The sequence below is a fragment of the Bos grunniens genome, chromosome 26 (genome assembly GCF_055505025.1).
Source record: "Bos grunniens cultivar Pamir isolate PY7600 chromosome 26, Bosgru_T2T1.0, whole genome shotgun sequence".
NCBI classification, from domain to species: Eukaryota; Metazoa; Chordata; class Mammalia; order Artiodactyla; family Bovidae; genus Bos; species Bos grunniens.
In genome coordinates this window covers 713,820-737,258 of record NC_141190.1, presented here as the reverse complement: position 1 = coordinate 737,258, position 23,439 = coordinate 713,820, and the positions used below count along the sequence as shown (strand labels likewise).

The window sequence follows — 23,439 nt, the reverse complement described above, 5'->3', positions numbered from 1 at the left end:
TACATCATGATGATTCAGCATTTTGAAAGTTTATACCCCACTAAAATTATTATAAGATAATGGCTATAATTTCCTGTGCTCTACAATTTATCCTTGTTGCTTATCTAGAAAATTATTTTTGAATGCCTCTGAAAACCCAAGGCAAAATACACTAAAGACATGAAGTTGAAGTAATATTGAGGAAAAAACTGGGATACTATTCCACTGTCATCAGTCCTCCTGCTGTGTTCTTTTTTAAAAATATAAATTTATTTATTTTAATTGGAGGCTAATTACTTTACAATATTATAGTGGTTTTGCCATACACCAACATGAATCTGCCATGGGTGTACATGTGTTCCCCATCTTGAACCCCCCTCCCACCTCCTTCACCATACCATCCCTCTGGATCATCCCAGTGCACCACCCCAAGCACCCTGTCTCATGAATCAAACCTAGACTGGCAATTCATTTCACATATGATAATATAGATGTTTCAATGCTATTCTCCCAAATCATCCCACCCTCGCCCTCTCCCACAGAGTCTAAAAGACTGTTCTATACATCTGTGTCTCTTTTGCTGTCTCGCATATAAGGCTATCATTACCATCTTTCTAAATTCCATATATATGCATTAGTATACTGTATTGGTGTTTTTCTTTCTGGCTTACTTCACTCTGTATAATAGGCTCCAGTTTCATCCACCTCATTAGAACTGATTCAAATGCATTCTTTTTAATGGCTGAGTGATATTCCATTGTGTATATGTACCACAGCGTTCTTATCCATTCATCTGCTGATGGCCATCTAGGTTACTTCCATGTCCTGTCTATTATAAACAGTGCTGCAATGAACATTGGGGTACATGTGTCTCTTTCAATTCTGGTTTCCTCGGTGTATATGCCCAGTGTTCTTTTAACAGAAGCTCATTCATGCCTTAAGGCCTTTGCACTTGGTTGATACTGCTGCTCCTTAGTCTGATTGCAGCCTCCTTCATATTCTTCTTATGGTCACTTTTCCATGACCCTCCTTATTTTGATTAGTCCCTGCTTATTGCTCTCGAAACACCCTTTCATTTTCTTCAAATGTGATGATCTTTTTCTTCCATTTATTTATTTATTTCTACTAGATTGTAAGCTTCAAGAACCTGGGCTCCTGGATCTCTGGGTCACATCATCAAGCCCAAGTCTGACACATGGTAAGTGCTCAATAAATATTGAAGTGCTGAATAAACAATGAAGGATAAAAGTTTGCACAAGAAGGTTTATACTAAGTTAATTTATTTTGCACGATGTTAATCATGTTATATTCCCTTCACCTAGCAAAATTCCAATAAAACTCCCTTAAAGATGAAGCTGCTGCACAATCCTTTATTGAAGATGAGAAATGAATTTTGCATAATCTGAGATTTAGTTTTGTAAATAAGCCCCTAGAAATTTACTTTGAAGCACATAAAAAAGATAGATTAATGGATAGAGAGACAGATAGATAGATATAAAATAAAACAAGTTTACTAAAATATAACATCAAAATTTTGATTATAGCTAAACAGATTGATGTTCACTGATAAATTCTTTAAACACGACTGTCTTTAGGCAAATTTTCATAAATGAATGTGGGAAAGAAAAAGCACCCAAGTATATTCCTCCTCTGAGTAGAGCTTATGTTTAATTTACACTTTCTGTGTCCTTCAGGTGGATGATTAGCAGGGAAATAGTCAAGAAAATCCTTTACAATATATTGTTTAAGCAACAAGTGATATATTTGGTATGATTTCCAGAAGAGAGTTGTGCACTCATATGGTTAATTGGAAGTTGGGAAAACTAGAGCCCATGGCTCACTAGTCCTCTGGCTTGAGATCTGGCTGCTGATTCCAGGGGCTTGAGTAAAGTCAGAAGTGAAAGGTGACTCCCACGTGTTACCTGTTGTAACAGGAGAAATCATTGTCTCACTTGTTACTCATACTTCTCTCATCTAAGGAAATGTGCCCTTGGCATCATTAAGATACTTCAGTGTCTTTCTGTCCTGTGAATCTATTTGACCTTATGGCTGCTCTTGCTTTTGATGGTTCCAGGATGGGAGGAACCCTCATTACATTAATAACAATAACCAGCATGTGAATGAGTGTTCCTGGCTTATGAAAGTATTCTATTTGCCTTACTTTATTTGGTTGTCCCAACAATGCTATGTTGCAAATAGGCCAGGTAATATTATGCACCCGCCTATTTTACAGATCAGGCAATGTGTGAGAGACATGGCCAATTTCATGGTATGGTATTGAGGAACTGAAATTAGGACTGAGGTTCCTGATTTTAATCCAATCAGTCACCCTTATCTAATGCGTGACTGAAAATGTAGGCAATTTTTCACTACCTGATTTTATCAAAAGGAGGGAGGCTAGTTCAAGGAAATAGAGTATCAGAGAAAAGCCATAGGGAAAGTGAACTTTTTCCAGGTTGGATTCATGCTCAGTTCAGTTCAGTTCAGTTGCTCAGTCGTGTCCGACTCCTTGCGACCCCATGAATCGCAGCACGCCAGGCCTCCCTGTCCATCACTAACTCCCGGAGTTCACCCAGATTCACGTCCATCAAATCAGTAATGCCATCCAGCCATCTCATCCTCTGTCGTCCCCTTCTCCTCCTGCCCCCAATCCCTCCCAGCATCAGAGTCTTTTCCAATGAGTCAACTCTTCGCATGAGGTGGCCAAAGTACTGGAGTTTCAGCTTTAGCATCATTCCTTCCAAAGAAATCCCAGGGCTGATCTCCTTCAGAATGGACTAGTTGGATCTCCTTGCCATCAAAGGGACTCTCAGGAGTCTTCTCCAACACCACAGTTCAAAAGCATCAATTCTTTGGAGCTCAGCCTTCTTCACAGTCCAACTCTCACCAACCATACATGACCACTGGAAAAACCATAGCCTTGACTAGATGGACCTTTGTTGGCAAAATAATGTCTTTGCTTTTCAATATGCTATCTAGGTTGGTCATAACTTTCCTTCCAAGGAGTAAGCATCTTTTAATTTCATGGCAGCAATCACCATCTGCAGTGATTTTGGAGCCCCCCCAAAAATAGTCTGACACTGTTTCCACTGTTTCCCCATCTATTTCCCATGAAATGATGGGACCGGATGCCATGATCTTTGTTTTCTGAATATTGAGCTTTAAGCCAACTTTGTCACTCTCCACTTTCACTTTCACCAAGAGGCTTTCACCAGAGGTGCCATCTTGTGATAATTATGGCATGGCATTGTGGGAAATAGACTAGGGAAACAGAGAAAATAGATTAAAAAAAAACTTTCAGACCTAAGGAGAAACCCAAAGTTCCCATTCCCCTTTTACAAAATAAAATGGTATCAGTCATGCAAACCCAACCTTGACCTTGCACAATACTTTTGTTCTGGGAAGTTAAAAAACTTGCTGGCAGACTCATCTTATCCCTCAACCCACTACAAGTCTTGTGGTGGAAGACGTTTAGGAAGAACTAAGAGAATATGTTTTAGCTCCATCAACTGTTTATTTTTGTCCTGATAAAATGAAAGTATACCTTTTAGAACTTTATACCATTTAGAACTACCCAGAGAACTGGAGATACTGAACTGCCCACTCTACCCCTACTAATCTCTGTCTTAGTCTCTGTTTTTCTAACTTCCTGAGCAAGAATAGATGAATGTATATTGCTGCTGCTACTGCTGCTAAGTCGAGTCAGTTGTGTCCAACTCTGTGCGACCCCATAGACAGCAGCCCACCAGGCTCCCCCGTCCCTGGGATTCTCCAGGCAAGAACACTGGAGTGTGTTGCCATTTTCTTCTCCAATGCATGAAAGTGAAAAGTGAAAGTGAAGTTGTTCAGTCGTGTCCAACCCTCAGTGACCCTGTGGACTGCAGTCTTTATATTAAGTCATGGTAAATAGCTAAAAGTCCCAGGAAAGGAATAAGAAGTGAGGAGAGATGGATTTTTAATTCCAAGTTTTCTTTAGTCAGCCAGATGACCGTCTTGGATGTAAACCTCTCCTTTAATAAAACTGTGAGTAATAATATTTTTTGTTTGTTTTGCTGAAATTTTCAAGCCCTAATATGAGAAATAGAATGAAAAAAATTCCTTGAACAAATAAAGGTCTTGTTCCTTCTTTGACTATCATAGACTCATGGTTTAGACAAAGAGAATGTGGAAGGCCTTTGCCCTGACACTCTGGAGAAATTGACTCTCAATGTTTTAACTTGCATCAAGGCATGAACTACCCATTTCCTCTCTGTAACTGACCCATTGGTAAAGTATTTCCAGATACCATTTAGAAATTGCAGCAGGGATTCCACTTCATTATTTATTTTGTAAACTTGGCTCTAAAGACAGATAAGTAGATATTTGAATTATAGCATAGTTAAGTTTGAACACAAGTTGGTTACCCAAGTGTCCTGATTTTTCTTAAGTTTTGCCAACAAAGCAAATGCAAAGAAATCAATTCCTAAGCCCATAGGAATCTGGAAACTGAGTCACTGATACTTTTCCAAGATTTCACTCCATTTACTCATAATTGTGACACTTCATTTCTTTCTTCTCTTCTTTATCATTGTTGTTAATTTAAAAATAGCATCCTTTAGAGAGTCCTGGTTCATTGTTCTGCCTTAAGATTGCAAGTCTAGTACTCCACTCTGGACTATGTGGAGGGCAGTTATTAGTGACAGCCCTTGCCCTTTATTGTGAACTATTTCTCTTAATCACTGGTGCTCAGTTTGGAAGTTCAAGTGCCCAGTGAACCAGTCATTGAAAAAGGACTGTTCAACATTATAGGTGGCCAAGACCTACAAAGAAAAAGATTACATTAGATGTAAATGAACCCATGTCAAACAAGATATTTAGTTCTCTTTTATTTAATTTAAATTTATTTATTTTAATTAGAGGCTTGTTGGGGGCCAGAGTGAGGTACTCCGCCCATGGCAAAGGTCATGAGGAAGGAGGCTCGACATACGCAAAGGCGGGATCGAGCCTCAGGAGTCCCCCTGGAAATCCTCGAGCGTCTACCCCCATAACCAGAGCCTGCCTACTTTACTACTTTGTGCTCTTACCTACACCTCTGACTTTACGGGGGGCTGTCCCCCACCACCTCTTTCGGAGAAGGAGTTAACCTAGAGCTCCAGTCAATAAAAACTCTTGGGTGTGACAAGAGTGTTTTAACCTACAAACTCCTCTGAAGGTTCTCTAGCCTGCCTGACAGGCTTGTCCGGCCACATGTGATTGCTCACAGCCTCCCAACCGTGAGAGGCACGAGATGCTTTAAACCCTCTAAAAACAGGTTCTTTAGAGAAGTTAGAAAACTATAAGTATAAGTATAGTGGGCTAATTAGAAATTGTGTTGGTGAAGGGTTTTTCATTTGTTGAGCCAATGTTTGTTGCTACGTCTCCACATCCCCTGCCCTTACACACAAATGAATATATAGAAGAAATAAGTATTAACCTTTGATATTAATCACGTTAGACCTTAGGCTAAGTAAATTCTTTCCTTAACTAAAACCCTCTACACCCTCACCCTGTAGGAATGTAACTTTATTTGGGTGGCGTCTGTTTTGAGAATAATCAGCCCTGGAGAAATAAGTGTCCTGATTGACTGACCGATGTCACAAGGAGAGGGTCGTAAATTGTCAGCAGGCCCCCCTGGCCAGAAGATGATGTAACACCCCTAAGACCTCTGTATACATTTGTATGAAGCACCTGACTTTGATAAAAGTCAGGACTGCTGACCCCACGTGACTTTTGCATAACATCTCAGTGTATAAAAGTAGACCATGGAAAATAAAGAATTGGGATCAGTTTCTCGAAATACTGGTCTCCCCATGTCGCTCTCTCTCTCACTCTGGCTGAGTCTCCATCTGGAGCACGGAACCCACCATGCTTACTAATTATGCCTGGGCTTCTAAGATCCGACTGGGGAGGCCTCAGTGTCTCCTCTCCTTCGGGAGAACGGAAGGACGCCTGCGGCCTACGTAAGTGGTGCAAACTTCTTGTCTTGAAGTTTTATTGGTCTCCCGTGTAAACCAAGCTACTCAGCCTCTTTTCTCCACTGAATTTTCCTACTGAGCTATCCTTATTCTATTACTCTTTATATCTTTAATTAATATCTAATTGAAGCTATTGTATCCTGATCCTCGCCTATGCCGTCTCTCCTTCGAATACCCTGGATCAGCCGGGGCTGGTCCCCGGCAGGTGGTGCCCGAACAGGGACGATTCGAAGGTAAGCTCCCCAAAGCAATCAGGGCCATCAGCCCTATTGCTCCCCGTTCTCAGAACAACTGGGTCACCAGCCCTCTTGTTCCCCCACGGAGCAGTTTGGGTCACCAGCCCTACTGCTCCTCCCTTGGAACAGTTTGGGTCACCAGCCTACTGTTCCTCCCCCGGAACAATCTGGGTCATCAGCCCTATTGTTCTTCCAATGTTCGGGACGGCTAGGACCCCACTCAAGGGTGCCGCGGACCCCCCTGTAGGATAGACAGGGCGAGAGGAGTGGGAAGTGTTGAAAGTGTTAAAGAGTTAGAGTTAGAGAGAAAAAATGGTTTCTGAAGTTAAAAGGCCAAAGAAAAGCCTGATCTTCTGAAAGCTAAAAGCTTTATCTTCTATTATACTTAATTTTCTGACATGGATAACACTGAAACTAAAAATGACAACTCTTTATACAAGTAATCTTGAAACTGTTAATGAAGCTACTGTTAATTTAGATACTTGGGTGAAGGTGAAAAAACAACTAAAAACTTATCCTATAAATATGATTAAAAATGTTCTGGACCCTCATCATGAGGCTGTGGGATGACCTATGGGAGAGGCTATAGCGGTGGATGGTAGTGGGTCTCCACCTTCTGTGCAGATCATATTTTCTGCCATTGACGAGGAAGAGGAGGGACACTGTGCTCTACCTCCCGAGGAGTGAGAGGGCTTACAGGACGCTGCAGCCGGGCACCCTGGCGAGCCCCCTCTCCCTCTACACAAACCTTTAAAAATTTATCCAACAATTTCTGATTTAAGGCGACTACCCCACCTCCGCTTGCACCTCTCAGGGCCTAGGAATTCCCCAGTTTACCTCCAAAGCCTCCAAGAGCATTGCCTAAGTTTGAAAAAGATAAAAAAGTTTTCTTTTAAACAAAGGAGCTTTTAAAAAATACACAATATACAGAGCCTGCTCCTTGCAGAAAACCCCCTCTGGGGGGGCCTCACCCAAGCAAAAAAAGAGAGAAAAATAAAAAGAAAAAAGAAAAAAAGTGAAAAAGAAAAAAGGAAAGAAAATAGAGAAAGATCTAAAGATAGAAAAAGAACTAAAGAGTGAAAAGGAGAGAGGAACGGAGGAGGAAGAAATCAGGGAATGCAGCAAGATAGAAAAAGAAAAAAAGGAAGTTAGAAAAAGAGACACAGAGAAAGAGAGGGAGGAAGAAAGAAAAAGTTAGAGAGAAAGAGGGTAAAGGAAAAGAAACGAAAGAAAGAGAAGGTAGTGAGAAGGAAGAAGGGAGAATGAAAGAGGGAAACAAGAAGGAAATGATAGAAAGTAAAAGAGAAGAGAAGAGGAAGGAAAAAAGATAGAGTGAGGGAAAGAAAACTTGAGAAAGATTTAAAGAGAAGAAGGAAGAAAAAATCAGCAGAGGAGAGAGGAGAGGACTTACAGGACACTGTGGCCAGACGCCCTGGCGAGCTACCTCCCACTCTGCGCAAACTTTTAAAAAAACTTATCCACCACTTTCTGATTTGGGGCAATAGCCCCCGCCTCCGTTTGCGCCTTCCAGGGCCCAAGAGTTCCCCACTTTGCCCCCAAAGCCTCTCAAAGTGTTGCCTAAGCCTGAAAAAGATAAAAAGTTTTTTAAACAGTGGAGCTTTTAAAACAGACTGCATGCACAATATGCAGAGCGTGCTCCTTGGAGAAAACCCCCTCAGGGGGGTCTCACCCAGGCTAAGAGAAAAGCCAAACGGTAAGGGGATTTAGCAACAATATTAACTCTTGACGAGGTTACTCCAATTCCAACGGGAGTGGCTGGCCCCCTACCTGAGGGCATTGTAGGACTTGTGCTAGGGCGTAGCTCGCTTTCTTAAAAAAAAAAAAAAAAAAGAAAGAAAGAAAGAAAGAAAAAGAATACATAAATAAATAAAAAGAAAAAGAAAATTTCGGTGGTGCATGGTGTAGTAGATTCTGATTATATTGAGAAATTAAAGTTTTGTTCTCACCGCCTACTAAAACTGTGCAAATTAATAAAGGTCAAAGAGTAACACAGCTTTTGCTTTTTACCTTATTATCAGACAAGAAAAACCTTGACTTCTCAAGCTAAGAGCCACAGAGCATTTAGATTTAGTGATCTAGCTTTTTGGGTGCAGGGAATTACAGCTCCAAGGCCTTTAAAAGATCTTTTAATTCAAGAAAATAAAATGTCAGGGCTATTAGACACAAGAACAGACGTCTCTTAACATTGCTGGAAAAGACTGGCCTAGTTCCTGGCCCACGTATAATACTGAAAATGAGTTGGTGGGATTAGAGAAAGTGATATGCGGGGTGAGAATGCTGTAGAAAAAAAAAAAAAAAAGGTGAGGGAGAGTTTAAAACCTTGAAGAGTAGTGAGTTCCCTGTTGCTGGAAGTATTCAAGCAAAGATTAGATGGTTGCTTGTCATCTAAAAAGCTATAGACCAGATTTAGGTTACAAAACAAAAACTGGAGAAGCTTATAAAGATGTTGTGCAACACCTCTTTACTTGCTTCTCATATTTAGGTGTGCCAAAAGTTTTAAAAACTGATAATGCCCCTTTGAAGCTGTGGAGAGATTGTTTACTAACTTTAAATGATTTCCAAAAATTATTAGGGGACATTAATTGGATATGCCCTCATTTAAAACTGACTACTGCAGATTTAAAGCCTTTATTTGATTGCTTAAAAATTGATCCTAATTCCAGTTCTAAGAGAAAGTTGACTAATGAGACAGAGTTAGCTCTTGTTGAAGTGTATGAGACTTTAAATGATCAGTTAATTAGGATTAATATTACCAAAAGATGAGATTAAATTATTCTTGCCACAAAACATACACCTACAGGGTGCTTGTGACAAAAAGGCCCATTGGTTCCATCTACCAGTGACCCCAAGAAAAACAGTTTTATCTTATCCCAGCTTGGTGGCACAATTAATTATAAAAGGAGGAAAAAAGAAGTGTGGAACTTTTTAGAAAAGAAGTAGCAAATATAGTAATGCCATTCAATAAGGATCAACTGCAAGTCTTTTACAAAATAGTGATGATTGGCAAGTTGCCCTGATAGATTTCAGGGGTCAAATTTTGTTTCATTTGCCCTCAAGCCCCCACAGTAGTTAAAAGTTCAAAAATGTTAGATTGGCAGTTTGAGGATACCTGTGGAACTTTCCAACCTTATGTAGTTCCTACGCTCCCCTTTACCCTATGGGTGAGGGACGTGCTATCTCAAATAGGAGATACTCAGAGAAGGGTTTTCTCAATTTCTTAGTGATCAACAGGCGGTACAATTAATAATACTATATATATTATTATAAATATATAATATAAATATATTTGCCTAATTGCAGTTTGCCTAATTAGGTATGGGTATAAATAAAATATAATAGAGGTATACCTAATTCTATTTATGGATCTATACTTAATTAATCTGTATATAAATTGGTATGTATACTGTATATGCATATTATATATATACTGTATAATCAAATATATATTGCAGTAATATAATGTGTGTGGCTGATATTAATTGGTATGGTTTGATGTGCTGTGATGATATATGTTCTATATACTGTATAATTATATATGTGTGACATGTATTATTGCAGTACATTGGTTTGTGTTGGCTGGTATTAGCTGTGTACGTGTTGTATTGCTGTAATATATATTAATTAATATATTAATTATAAAGATTAATTCAAGTATATTGATTATGTCAATAAGTTTATACTTGTTGCCATGTATAAATACATATATAAATACATTTTGCATTTAGATATATCTGTATACCAAAATGAGATAAGGAGGTTATGCATTTATTATTTAAATTTATACAGAGACCTAAACTAAACATTACACCTAAATTAACATATCCCAAAATTTATGTTGTTAAAATGTAAATTTTAAAAATTTAAAAAATTAAATTGACAACTGCTTGACAATTCTTTTACCGTAAAACCCCCATAGGTGTAATTGGGGTAGCCAGACAAAAAATTGGTTTTATGGCAAAACGGCCCCCTAGAATGGGTCCATCTCCCCGCCCAAGCTAAAAAAGTAGCGGCTTCTTATCCGGGATTGATAGCTACTTTGATATTAAAGGAAAAAAGCAGAGCATTAAATTATTTGGTAAAGAGCCATCAGAAATTGTAATTCCATATAATAAGGAACAACTTGATGCTCTTCTAATGTTTGAGGACTGGCAGATTGCCGTAGGAAATTATTTTGGTCAAAATTTTTGCATCATTTACCCTCGCATGTTTTGCTGAATTTTATATCCAGACATCCAGTTATTTTTCCTGTCAGATGTAAACAATCTCCTATTCCAAATGCTCAAATAGTTTTTACTGATGGGTCAGCAGACGGTAAAGCCTCCATAGTTACTAAAAATCACCAGAAGGTTTTAGAAACATGGGAAACTTCAAACAGCATAGAGGCTTTTGCTATGTTTGCAGATGAAGAATTTAACCTTTATTCTGATTCTCAGTATATTGTCAGGTTGTTTCCACACATTGAAACTGCGGTTTTTGTCTGAAAATAAAACTACCATATTTCATTTGTTAACTAAATTACAGCAACAAATTTGGAAAAGAAATAAAATATTTTTCACTGGACACATTCAGGCTTATTCCGGATTGCCTGGCCCTTTAAATGCCTTTAATGATTTGGCTGACCAGAAATACAGTGGCTACTGTGATTGAGGAGGCCAGAGCCTCTCACTCACTTCATCATCAATATGCTACTGCCTTAAGATATCAATTCCAAATTCCCAGAGAAACTGCTAGGGAGATTGTGCGTTCTTGCTTATATTGCCCCACTGTTTATAATATAGTCTACCTACGGGAGTTAATCCTCATGGTCTCAAACCTAACGTACTCTGGCAGATGGATGTAACTCATGTCTCTTCATTTGGAAAACTGTCCTTTGTTATACCTTTTCTCATGTCATTATTGCAACTTCTCGTACCGGAGAGGCAGTTAAAGGTGTTATACAACATCTCTTTACTTGTTTTTCATATTTGGGCCTACCAAAAGCTCTGAAAACTGACAATGCTCCTGCTTACATTTCTAAGTCTTTTCAGGAATTTTGTTTACAGTTTCAAATTAAACACAATACAGGCATCCCTTATAATCCCCGGGGACAAGCCATTGTGGAAAGAGCACATCAAACATTAAAGCTTCGAATTCAAAAACTAAAAGAAGGGGAGTTTAAGTATAGTTTTCCCCATCAAATCTTGCAACGTGCTCTTTTCGTAATAAATATTCTAAATACTGATCTGGCTGGAACTACATCAATGCTTCGTCATTGGTGCCTGGAGCAATTAAATGCAAAACCATTAGCCAAATGGAAGGACCTCCTCTCAGGACAATGGAAGGGTCCTGACCCATTATTAACTAGCGGTCGAGAATGTGCTTGTATTTTTCCACAGGATGCAAATTCTCCAATTTAGATCCGGGACAGGTTGATTCGCCATGTTGCAGACCCCCAGACATCCAGTTCCCCCATTGCTTCGATCACAAAAGAGGAGCCCGCCGGCAGGGGAGACAAGATAAACATCGAGATCCCGGTGAGACTGACAGGGCTGCTGCAGCATGAACTCCAACCAGAAAATAATTCTACTTATTCTGTTTTAGCTTGTCCACCCTCGCCTCATGTTTTCCTTTTTACTAATGACTCCAACAAACTTAATGTAGGCATGAATTATTCAGGTGGACCTAACGTAGTGACTTGTGAACAATGTATGCTTTCATCTTGTTTAAACCCTCAATGTAATGTTTGCTCCTTTGTGGTGTTACAACGCCCACCCTATCTTATGGTGCCTATATGATAGCTATGGTCTTACTGTGTTACAACAACTTCAGGATTTAATGCGATCGCGACGGTTTGTGGTCTTGCTTATCCTAGGAATATCAGCTTTAATAGCAGCAATTACTTCTGTTACTGTGGCAGCAATATCATTGACTCAACAAGTGCATACTGCCCAATATGTTGATACCATGTCTAAAAATGTTTATTTAACTCTAGCAACACAGGAAGCTATAGATAGGAAATTAGAGATGAGAGTAGACGCCTTAGAAGAAGCAATTATGCATATTGGGATTGAGTTACAGGCTTTAAAGGTGAAGATGGCTTTGACGTGCCACGCTGATTACAGGTGGATATGCGTGACATCTTTGAAGGTAAACGAGACAGATTATGAATGGGAAAAGATTAAAAATCATATCTCAGGTGTTTGTAACAGTTCTGATATTGGCCTGGACTTAGGGAAACTTCATAATCAAATACAGACCTTGAAACACTCTCAACTGGATTTTACCGCCACTGGAGCAGCTAATGACTTTTTTCACACCTTCTCTAACTTTTTTCTGGAAAAAATATTCTGTCTAATATCCCTAGTCTCTAATTCTACTTCTCATAATCATTCTTCCTTGTATTGTCAGGATTCTCCGGCAGAGCATTCGGAGGCTCGCGACTGAGCTGCATCTGGCTGTTTTAAGAAATAAAAAAGGGGGAGATGTTGGGGGCCAGAGTGAGGTACTCCGCCCATGGCAAAGGTCATGAGGAAGGAGGCTCGACATACGCAAAGGCGGGATCGAGCCTCAGGAGTCCCCCTGGAAATCCTCGAGCGTCTACCCCCATAACCAGAGCCTGCCTACTTTACTACTTTGTGCTCTTACCTACACCTCTGACTTTACGGGGGGCTGTCCCCCACCACCTCTTTCGGAGAAGGAGTTAACCTAGAGCTCCAGTCAATAAAAACTCTTGGGTGTGACAAGAGTGTTTTAACCTACAAACTCCTCTGAAGGTTCTCTAGCCTGCCTGACAGGCTTGTCCGGCCACATGTGATTGCTCACAGCCTCCCAACCGTGAGAGGCACGAGATGCTTTAAACCCTCTAAAAACAGGTTCTTTAGAGAAGTTAGAAAACTATAAGTATAAGTATAGTGGGCTAATTAGAAATTGTGTTGGTGAAGGGTTTTTCATTTGTTGAGCCAATGTTTGTTGCTACGTCTCCACATCCCCTGCCCTTACACACAAATGAATATATAGAAGAAATAAGTATTAACCTTTGATATTAATCACGTTAGACCTTAGGCTAAGTAAATTCTTTCCTTAACTAAAACCCTCTACACCCTCACCCTGTAGGAATGTAACTTTATTTGGGTGGCGTCTGTTTTGAGAATAATCAGCCCTGGAGAAATAAGTGTCCTGATTGACTGACCGCTGTCACAAGGAGAGGGTTGTAAATTGTCAGCAGGCCCCCCTGGCCAGAAGATGATGTAACACCCCTAAGACCTCTGTATACATTTGTATGAAGCACCTGACTTTGATAAAAGTCAGGACTGCTGACCCCACGTGACTTTTGCATAACATCTCAGTGTATAAAAGTAGACCATGGAAAATAAAGAATTGGGATCAGTTTCTCGAAATACTGGTCTCCCCATGTCGCTCTCTCTCTCACTCTGGCTGAGTCTCCATCTGGAGCACGGAACCCACCATGCTTACTAATTATGCCTGGGCTTCTAAGATCCGACCGGGGAGGCCTCAGTGTCTCCTCTCCTTCGGGAGAATGGAAGGATGCCTGCGGCCTACGTAAGTGGTGCAAACTTCTTGTCTTGAAGTTTTATTGGTCTCCCGTGTAAACCAAGCTACTCAGCCTCTTTTCTCCACTGAATTTTCCTACTGAGCTATCCTTATTCTATTACTCTTTATATCTTTAATTAATATCTAATTGAAGCTATTGTATCCTGATCCTCGCCTATGCCGTCTCTCCTTCGAATACCCTGGATCAGCCGGGGCTGGTCCCCGGCAGAGGCTAATTACTTTACAATATTGTATTGGTTTTGCCATACATCAACATGAATCCACCGCAGCTGTATACGTGTTCCCAGTCCTGAATCTCTTTTAATCCATCATTCAACAAGTGCTGATTGAGTACGCATTTTGTGTAACAAACCATGAGGGATAAAAATTAGTCCCAGGTCTCAGGGACCTTACAATTATAAAGGAAATAAGACATTTTGCTAAGAAGTATAGATAAGGAAATAGATATGAAGAAGTAAATAGGATTTGAGAGGACCAAGTCATTATCAGCCCTCAAAATCAGAAGACTAAGGTGTCATGAGTAAGGACTTTGGCAGATGGAAATGGGATTGTAGGACTCTGGTAGAAATGATAGGAGTTTGAATAATATTACCACAGAATAGACTTAAAGGACTTCTAAATGTGGAATAAAGCATACAAAGTCTTTAATCAAGGGTTTTGTGCATAGAAATACATTTATTAATATATACAAGTAGCTTCCTTTTTAATCTAATGTATTTTATTTTATACAAAGACAGACAGGTAAGAGGTTCATGGGATTCTCCAGACTACTTACAATGCTTATGGACGTGATTTTATTCAGTGTCTTTATAAGATTTAATTCTTGTTAGTGTTGTTGCCATTTTGAATGTTATTTTTGCAGTTTCTCTATGTCAGAAGTTCCTCGAAGTGTACTTTAGAGCACCTAGGGTTCCCTAGGACACTTTCAGGGGGTATTCAAGGTCAAAATGATTCCCATAATACTTCTGAGACAGTATTTGCCTTTTTCATTTTCATTCATGCATGCGTATAGCATGGGTTTTTCCAGAGGCTATTAAACATGGGATGATGTCATCACTCTGATGTTAACTTTTACTGGCTTTATCTTGTTATTTTAAAATTAATTAATAGATATTTTAAAGCTCTCAGTTTCAATTTCAAATACAATAAGTATCAGTGGATATAACCTCTACAAATGAAAGCTCTTTGATGTCCTCAATACGTTTTAAGAGTGGTTTCTTGACAAAAAAGATTGAGAACCACTACTGTGTGGAATGTCCACTGAATTTGGAAATGAGCATGGAGAAGGAAGCAGTACGATGACTGGATTCTCCAGTTAATCATGGCACACCAGTGCCAGTCTTAGGAGCAGTGGTATTCTGCATGGGTCACAAATCTTTTAATCGTTCACGGCATTGTAGCCGAGAATGCTGAGTCTCCTCTCGGGCCCCACTATCTATACGATGAAATGAGGGGGATTCCAGGGTTCTTCCTTCTGTTATTCTAGGAGTGTGAGATTCGTTGAAAGACTGTATCATGTTGGGGCAGGTTTAGTAAACCTTGCCTGTAAAGTGCCACACAGTAAATGTTTTAATTCTGCATCACAGCTACTCGATTCTGCTGTTTTAGGATGAAAGCTATCATAGAGAATATGTAATGTATGAGTGTGGCTGTGTTCCAATAAAACTACAAAAACAGACTGGAATAGATTGGCCCTTGGACTATAGTTTATTAGCCTTGATTAAGGGAAAAGCTTCTTAAATCAAACTGTTGGTTTAAAACCTGCTTCTAGGGAACTCCTACGTGGTCCACTGGTTAAGACTGTGTGCTTAACACAGGTTTGATCCCTAATAGGAGAACTAACAACCTGCATGCCACACAGTGTGACCAAATAAATAAAACCTGCTTCTACAACTTATTAGCTGTGTGATCTTATACAAGTTATATAACTTCTTCATACTTCAATTTTATCATTTGTGAAGTGGAAATACTCTGAGCATGTAGCTACATCCCATGTCAGTTCAGTTCAGTCACTCAGTCATGTCCGACTCTTTGCGACTCCATGGATCGCAGCACGCCAGACCTCCCTATCCATCACTAACTCCCAGAGTTTACCCAAACTCATGTCCATTAAGTTGGTGATGCCATCCAACCACCTCACCCTCTCGTCCTCTTCTCCTCATGCCCTCAATCTTTCCCAGCATCAAGATCCTTTGAAATGAGTCAGCTCTTCACATCAGGTGGCCAAAGTATTGGAGTTTCAACTTCAACATCAGTCCTTCCAATGAAGACCCAGGACTGATTTCCTTTAGGATGGACTGATTGGATCTCCTTGCAGTCCAAGGGACTCTCAAGAGTCTTCTCCAACATCACAGTTCCAAAGCATCAATTCTTCAGTGCTCAGCTTTCTTTATAGTCCAACTCTCACATCCATACATGACTACTGGAAAAACCATAGCTTCGACTAGATGGACCTTTATTGACAAAGTAATGTCTCTGCTTCTTAATATGCTGTCTGAGTGAGTGAGTGAAGTAGCTCAGTCATGTCCGACTCTTTGAGACCCCATGGATTGTAGCCTGGCCAGGTTCCTTCGTCCATGGGATTTTCCAGGCAAGAATACTGGAGTTGGTTGCCATTTCCTTCTCCAGGAGATCTTCCCGACCCAGGGATTGAACCCAGGTCTCCTGCATTGTAGGCAGAGGCTTTACCGTCTGAGCCACTAGGGAAGATCTAATACACTGTCTAGGTTGGTCATAACTTTTCTTCCAAGGAGTAAGCACCTTTTAATTTCATGGCTGCAATCACTATCTGCAGTGATTTTTGGAGCCCTCAAAATAAAGTCAGCCACTGTTTCCACTGTTTCTCCATCTATTTGCCATGAAGTGATGGGACTGGATACCATGATCTTAGATTTCTGAATGTTGAGCTTTAAGCCAACTTTTTAACTGTACTCCTTCAGTTTCATCAGTTCACTTCAGTTCAGTCGCTCAGTCGTGTCTGATTCTTTGTGACCCCATGAACCACAGCACACCAGGCCTCTCTGTCCATCACTAACTCCTGGAGTCTACCCAAACCCATGTCCATTGAGTTGGTGATGTTGCCCAACCATCTCACCCTCTGTCATCCCCTTATCCTCCTGCCCCCAATCTTTCTAAGCATCAGAAACTTTTCAAATGAATCAGCTCTTCACATTAGGTGGCCAAAGTACTAGAGTTTCAGCTTCAATATCAGTCCTTCCAATGAAGACCTAGGACTGATCTCCTTTAAGATGGACTGGTTGGATCTCCGTGGAGTCCAAGGGACTCTGAGTCTTCTCCAACACCACAGTTCAAAAGCATCAATTCTTCAGTGCTCAGCTTTTTTTTATAGTCCAACTCTCACATCCATATATGAACACTGGAAAAATCATAGCCTTGACTAGACAGACCTTTGTTGGCATAGTAATGTCTCTGCTTTTTAATATGCTGCCTAGGTTGGTCATAACCTTCCTTCCAAGGACTAAGCATCTTTTAATTTCATGGCTGCAATCACCATCTGCAGTGATTTTGGAGCCTTAAAAAAAAAAAGTCAGCCACTGTTTCCACTGTTTCCCCATCTATTTCCCATAAAGTGCTGGGACCAGATGCCATGATCTTAGTTTTCTGAATGTTGAGCTTTAAGCCAACTTTTTCACTCTCCTCTTTCACTTTCATCAAGAGGCTCTTTAGTTATTCTTTACTTTCTGCCATAAGGGTGGTGTCATCTGCATATCTGAGGTTATTGATTTCTCCCAGCAATCTTGATTCCAGCTTGTGCTTCCTCCAGCCCAGCATTTCTCATGATGTACTCAGCATATAAGTTAAATCAGCAGGGTGACAATATACAGCCTTGACATACTCTTTTTCCTATTTGGAACCAGTCTGTTGTTCCAAGCCCAGTTCTAACTGTTGCTTCCTGACCTGCACGCAGGTTTCTTAGGAGGCAGGTCAGGTGGTCTGGTATTTCCATCTCTTTCAGAATTTTCCACAGTTGATTGTGCTCCACACAGTCAAAGGCTTTGGCATAGTCAATAAAGCAGAAATAGATGTTTTTCTGGAACTCTCTTGCTTTTTTGATGATCCAGCCAATGTTGGCAATTTGATCTCTCTTTTTTCTGCCCTTTCTAAAACCAGCTTGAACGTCTGGAAGTTCATTGTTCACATATTGCTGAAGTCTGGCTTGGAGATTTTTTAGCATTACTTTACTAGCTTGTGAGTAGAGTGCAATTGTGCAGTATTTTGAACACTCTTTGACATTGCCTTTCTTTGTGATTGGAATGAAAATGTCTAACATGCAAAACAGTTGACAGTGCCTGGCCCCTGGCAAGCGTCCAATAATTATTATTTGAGATAAGCAGATGGATTTGATGGATGCTTTCCCAAGAACAGCATTATTACCTGAGTGCTGAACCAGTCCTGGTTCCTCTCTTTGCTCCTTTTCATTGGTATGCGGCTCATCCGGGTAACATAAGCAATCCAGGGACTTTCAAGCAAACTTTAAGAGAATAAAAGGAAGACATGATCACTCCTTGGGGAGCTTCAGTTCCAGTTACTGGGCTTGCATAACCACTGGCAGATATGGCTGAGCATTAGAGGAAATGGCAATGACTCAAAGGCTCCAATATAGTGGTGGTTATTTGTTTTTCATCTTTGCAGACCTTTTATATCTAAAGATGACACACTAGGTATTCAGTCATACTACCTGTCTTGCAGCCTAATGTACAAGAGCAGTGTCCCCAGTATTTTCCTTAGTCATTGGTGCAAGGCTCAGAAGATACCTAGATAACTGAAGGTCAGGCTTCTCTGGTGTCTCAGTGGTAAAGATTCCATCTACCAATGCAGGAGACGTGGGTTTGATTCCTGAGCCATGAAGATCCCCTGGACAAAGAAGTGGCAACCAACTCCAGGATTCTTGCCTGTGAAACCCCCAGAGCAGAGGAGCCTGGCAGGCTACTGTCCATGGAATTGCAAAAGAGTCAGACATGACTTAGTGACTAAAGCAACAACAACTTAAGGATATATGCAATGTGATTAACAGGTTGGCTATTGTCATCAAATAGAAATGGGTACAAGTTCTGATTTGGCACTGCCACTGGCCCTTATTTGCTCTTGAATGAGTGATTTAATGTTTCTGAACTTTAGTTCTCTTACCAGAAAAATGAAATTGATACTATCTGCATTGTCTGGTTTTGCAAGTTTTATTACATCAAATAAGATAATGCATGTAAAGTGAGTGAAGTAGTTCAGTTGTGTCCAACTCTTTGCGACCCCATGGACTGTAGCCCACCAGCTTCTCCATCCATGGAATTTTCCAAGCAAGAATACCGGAGTGGGTTGCCATTTCCTTCTCCAGGGGAGCTTCTGACCTAGGGATTGAACCCAGGTCTCCCACAAGGCAGGCAGGTGCTTTACTGTCTGAGCCATCAGGGAAGCCCACAATGTAAAGCCTTTAGCAAATTGCCTGATGCATAGTAGCTACCATTATTGTCATGAATAGTAATGCAAATGAATGAGGAAGGAATACACTGGGAAGTTGAAGAGGGTTATTCAGTTTAAAGTCATTTTGATTCAGGGAAAATTTCTAATCATAAAATAACTTTTTAAAAAACTGGCCTCCTATTATCTTTGGTAAGAATTATGATGTCCAGCTGGATTACTGTTTGAAGGACTTGGTGATCAGGCAGAATACAGGTGACCTTTGAGAAACACTCAAGTCCAGTTAAATGTGGATATTTTTAAGTAAACACACTATACCACAAGATTAGTGGTTGCTTGAATCCACAGTTGTGGAACTACATATATGGATAGATGACTTGAATATCTTTGGATTTCGGAAACTGAGGTGGGTCCAGGGACTAATCCTCCTCAGATGCTGAGGGACTACTATACTGCAATTGAGAATGAATCACGTGGGAAAAAAGGCAAAATTGGGCAAATTCAGTTTCCAAGAAACTCATTCAATTATTTCAGATGTTTGATACCACATTTTTTGGGGAAATGTTTCAGTTACAAGAATGCAGCCAGCCGTCATAATCTGCTAATCATTGCTAATCATAAACAGATCAGATAAGAAAGGTAAGAGGACCATCCAGGTAATAAGAGTAGGAGAATATTATTGTTTCCTTACTTGACTAAATATATGAGTACCATGGTTCTGAAGATTCCATAGAAAGGACCAAATGCGATGAAATAGTGGATATAAAAGCTGCTGGCCCAGGTGATGTCCTGCTGGTAGAAGTGCTTGAAAGTTAAGCTAGTGGAAATAAAACTGGCTAAATTGTATATCCTAGTACTGGAAGGAAACTGAATTTGGAAAGGACCAAGCATTTACATTTCCCCTTTTCTACCAGCCTGATCTAGTTTTAGAGAAGGAATCGAGTTACTCACCTCCCAGTACCTTCTGTGATACATCTCTTTAATGGATTGCAGGTTCAGATATACTGGAATGAAAAGGAGGGGCCAGACTGAAGAAAAAAAAAAAGATGGTGAACAAATGAGCTGATATGATTCCTGTGGAAGCTATTGAGAGTTGATCTCGTTAACATGCTACTCCTGCAATATTGTCCCTGAGAAGGGATGCAAGGTGGAGATCCACAACCACATCCTGGATGCTGCTGGGCTTTTAGAGTCTCTGAGGCTGAACCAGGACTTTGGTTCAAGATCCCTTAAGGAGACTAGGGAAGCTTTGCAGATCTGAGTCATTTTTGATGAAAGCATCCTGGAAGAGCTTCTGCTGTGAGCTTTCAAGTTTTCTCAAGGTCTCTGGAATCCTTCAGTTCTTCACGATCCTTTGTGTTGGGCCCTGTCACAATATGTTGAGGTGGCAGATATACAGCAGGCATACTGAGTCTGGCCAGATAGTTATTTACCTGCTTCTCCCCCAGGACAAGTGAAGTTGCCTGGAGCATGTAGGAGTCATATGGAGACCCTTCATATTTTGACAGCTCCCTTTTTGATCAAATTTTAGTTAGATGCTCTGGAGCCCCCTTCCTGACTAGGCTTCATACTTGACCTGTAAGCTTTCAAAGTCTGCGAACAGTCAGGACAAATGATTTTGCCCACCCTACATGCTAAGAGTCACACAAATGCTAGAAATAGTTTCTAAGAACAGTTTAAGGCTATGTTCCTGGGATGACTCCAGCCCCCTTAAAATTCTTGAGAAATTTCAAGACTGTCCAAAGAAATTACTGCATGTTCAGTAGGCTCCTGACATCCTTTTTCTTCAATCATTTGTTAGAAAACTTATAATTATAAAATTCTTACTCTGTCCCTCTGGGATGGATCTTCCCTGACCCAGAAATGTCTTTCTCAAGGACTTGGGAGTCATCCCTCTGAAGTACAATCTTTGAAGATCAGGCTCTGTCCTGCAGCCTCTGGGAGGGTATGAGTTTGACTTTGATAAGCACCAGTTAGATGACACACATGGCTTAACCACAGGACCAGCTTCCCCTCCCTTTATCCTCTTTCCCTAATTTCCTTTAGCATGTCCCAGTGTTCTGGAGAGTTGAGCTCAGTTTATACTGAAGTACCTTTCCCTACTACAGAAATCTGAATGAAAGCTGTCTCTCCACCTTTATGAAATGTCAAGCCTAATTTCTCTTTGACAGGTTGAGTATGACTCACTTGTACCTGTCTTACTAAGTTGAAGACATTTGAAATAAAATGACAAAATGAAACAGCTCCTCAGGACAATGTGGTTTGTAACCTGAACATTCTTCAGTGAAGCTACAATATTCATCCATTTCTCATAAGCTAAGGCTGTCTTGTTTTACTACACACAGGAGGAGAATTCAGACAAGAGACTCCAATAGTTTTTTCTTATGTGAATACACATCTGTCTGGGCTGGAATAGTTAACTTTCAAACTGGGGCACCAATGTCCTCCACACCCTTTTTGGTCATGAAAGAGGGTAACTACATTAGGATAAGTCCTCAGAATTCTAGCACTGGAAGAGGCTACAGTGGTGGTTGATCCCCATGTCACAGAAAATGGACTCACAGGCCATCTTGGTCAGGCATGAGACAGATGATCACTGGTGGCCAATGTTTGGGCAAACCAGATCATCTGCAACAGTTTCTCAATCTTAACACTGTTGGCATTTTAGTGTCAGATAATTCTTTATTGTCCAGGGCTGTTCTGTGTACTATAAGACATTTCATAACATCCCTGGCATGTGCCCCATGGATGTCAGTACCATTACCCCTCTTTGTTGTGATAATCAAAAAAAGTATCTGTATGGTGTCAAATGTCCCACTGGGGGCAACAATGCTCCTAGGTGAGAACCACTGATCTATAGGAAATGTTTGAAATCTTCCTTAATTTGGATTTCTTTTGCAAATGAGTAAGCATGTTTTAGATGAGCATATTTTGGGGTCCTAAACTTTTCTTTGTGAACTTCATTAACAAAGAAGTTGGACTTCTTTGTTGGACTTCATTAAGAGCAAAACATTTTTGCTTCTAGTATTTTTATTGGTATTAGCCTTATTCAGCTACCTTATTTTCTCTCAAGCCTAGAACATATCCAGACCTATCTTATTTTATATATATATGTGTGTGTGTGTGTGTGTGTGTGTATCCACTAAAATATCTTCTACAGTTGTATGTAAGCTGTGGAAACAGTCAACTTTCTTCCACACAGAAGCTCTACAGGTGACTTTTATTCATGAGACTCTGCTTTTTCTGGCACCTACTATCAGTACTTGAGCATTCTTTTCCTATTTTGCCTTCCTATCCATATACCACTATTCTTTTCTTCTTGATAAGTATTGTATTTAGCTTATCCAGGACAAGAGTTACCAGACCCCTTGATTGGCATCCTGCCTCCCATCCTTCTTGGAACATCTCCTTCCTTGTACAGTAGCCAGAATGATGAGATGCCCATTAAGAATGCCTAATTGTTCTTCTATTTTCCTTTTCAGATTTCACCCAAGTAAGTCTGAAATAAAACATGCTGCTTTTTTGAGGCACAACAAGACATGATCAGATCGTCTCTCTGTGGGAGGATTTCAATCATGCCTTCTGGCTTGACAACTGTTTGCTTCAAGGAAATGGGATGATAAGGGTTGTGGCTCCCTGGTGACTCACCCATGTGGAAGTACAGGTGCTGCTTCTCGTAATCGAGGTATTTGTTTTGTTCTTGCCATACTGAATAAAGAGAGAATAAAACTAAGAACAATATACACTTCTGTTATTATACTCAAGGGTGTGTGTGTGTGTGTGTGTGTGTGTGTGTGTGTGTGTGTAGAATCTCTATAGAAAGAGCCATCTGGTCAGAGTTCATTTACTGTCAAACTGAAGGCACTGAAGAACCAGAATTGAAGAGGGAGGAAATATTGTGGTGTCTTTTTCTTTATTTAATTGTGGGCAATTCTTGCAGGGATGGTTTATTTCATTTGACTTCAGAGATTGTGATCGTTTATTATTCTTCCCATGGGAGCCATTTTGAATTTTTTGTCCTGGTGTGGATTGGAATGATGATGGAAGAGAAATACTTCTGATAAGTTTTCAAGGTCTTCTTCAACCTATGTGCTTAGAATTCAGCTTGAAGCCCAGTCTGTTTGTATCCATTCATCCATTTAACAGATATTTTTTGAATGGTTATGTTATAAAACACATAGTCATAACCTCTAGTATCTACTTCATCTTTTCTCCATTATTTCCAT

At 40.2% G+C, this 23,439-nt stretch overlaps 1 long non-coding RNA gene across 8 annotated transcripts; it reads left to right on the top strand.

Annotated features, from left to right (window-relative positions):
- Window positions 1-1,112: 1,112 nt before the first annotated feature.
- On the top strand, window positions 1,113-22,946 carry LOC147343932 (uncharacterized). 8 transcript variants are annotated; one of them, XR_015155405.1, is made up of 4 exons: window positions 1,113-5,957; window positions 11,626-11,742; window positions 13,322-13,768; window positions 22,696-22,946. It is a non-coding gene; the product is annotated as an uncharacterized LOC147343932 (long non-coding RNA). The 8 variants fall into 8 exon arrangements; XR_015155400.1 differs by having other exon boundaries at window positions 11,605-11,742; XR_015155403.1 differs by having other exon boundaries at window positions 1,113-6,205.
- Window positions 22,947-23,439: the final 493 nt, after the last annotated feature.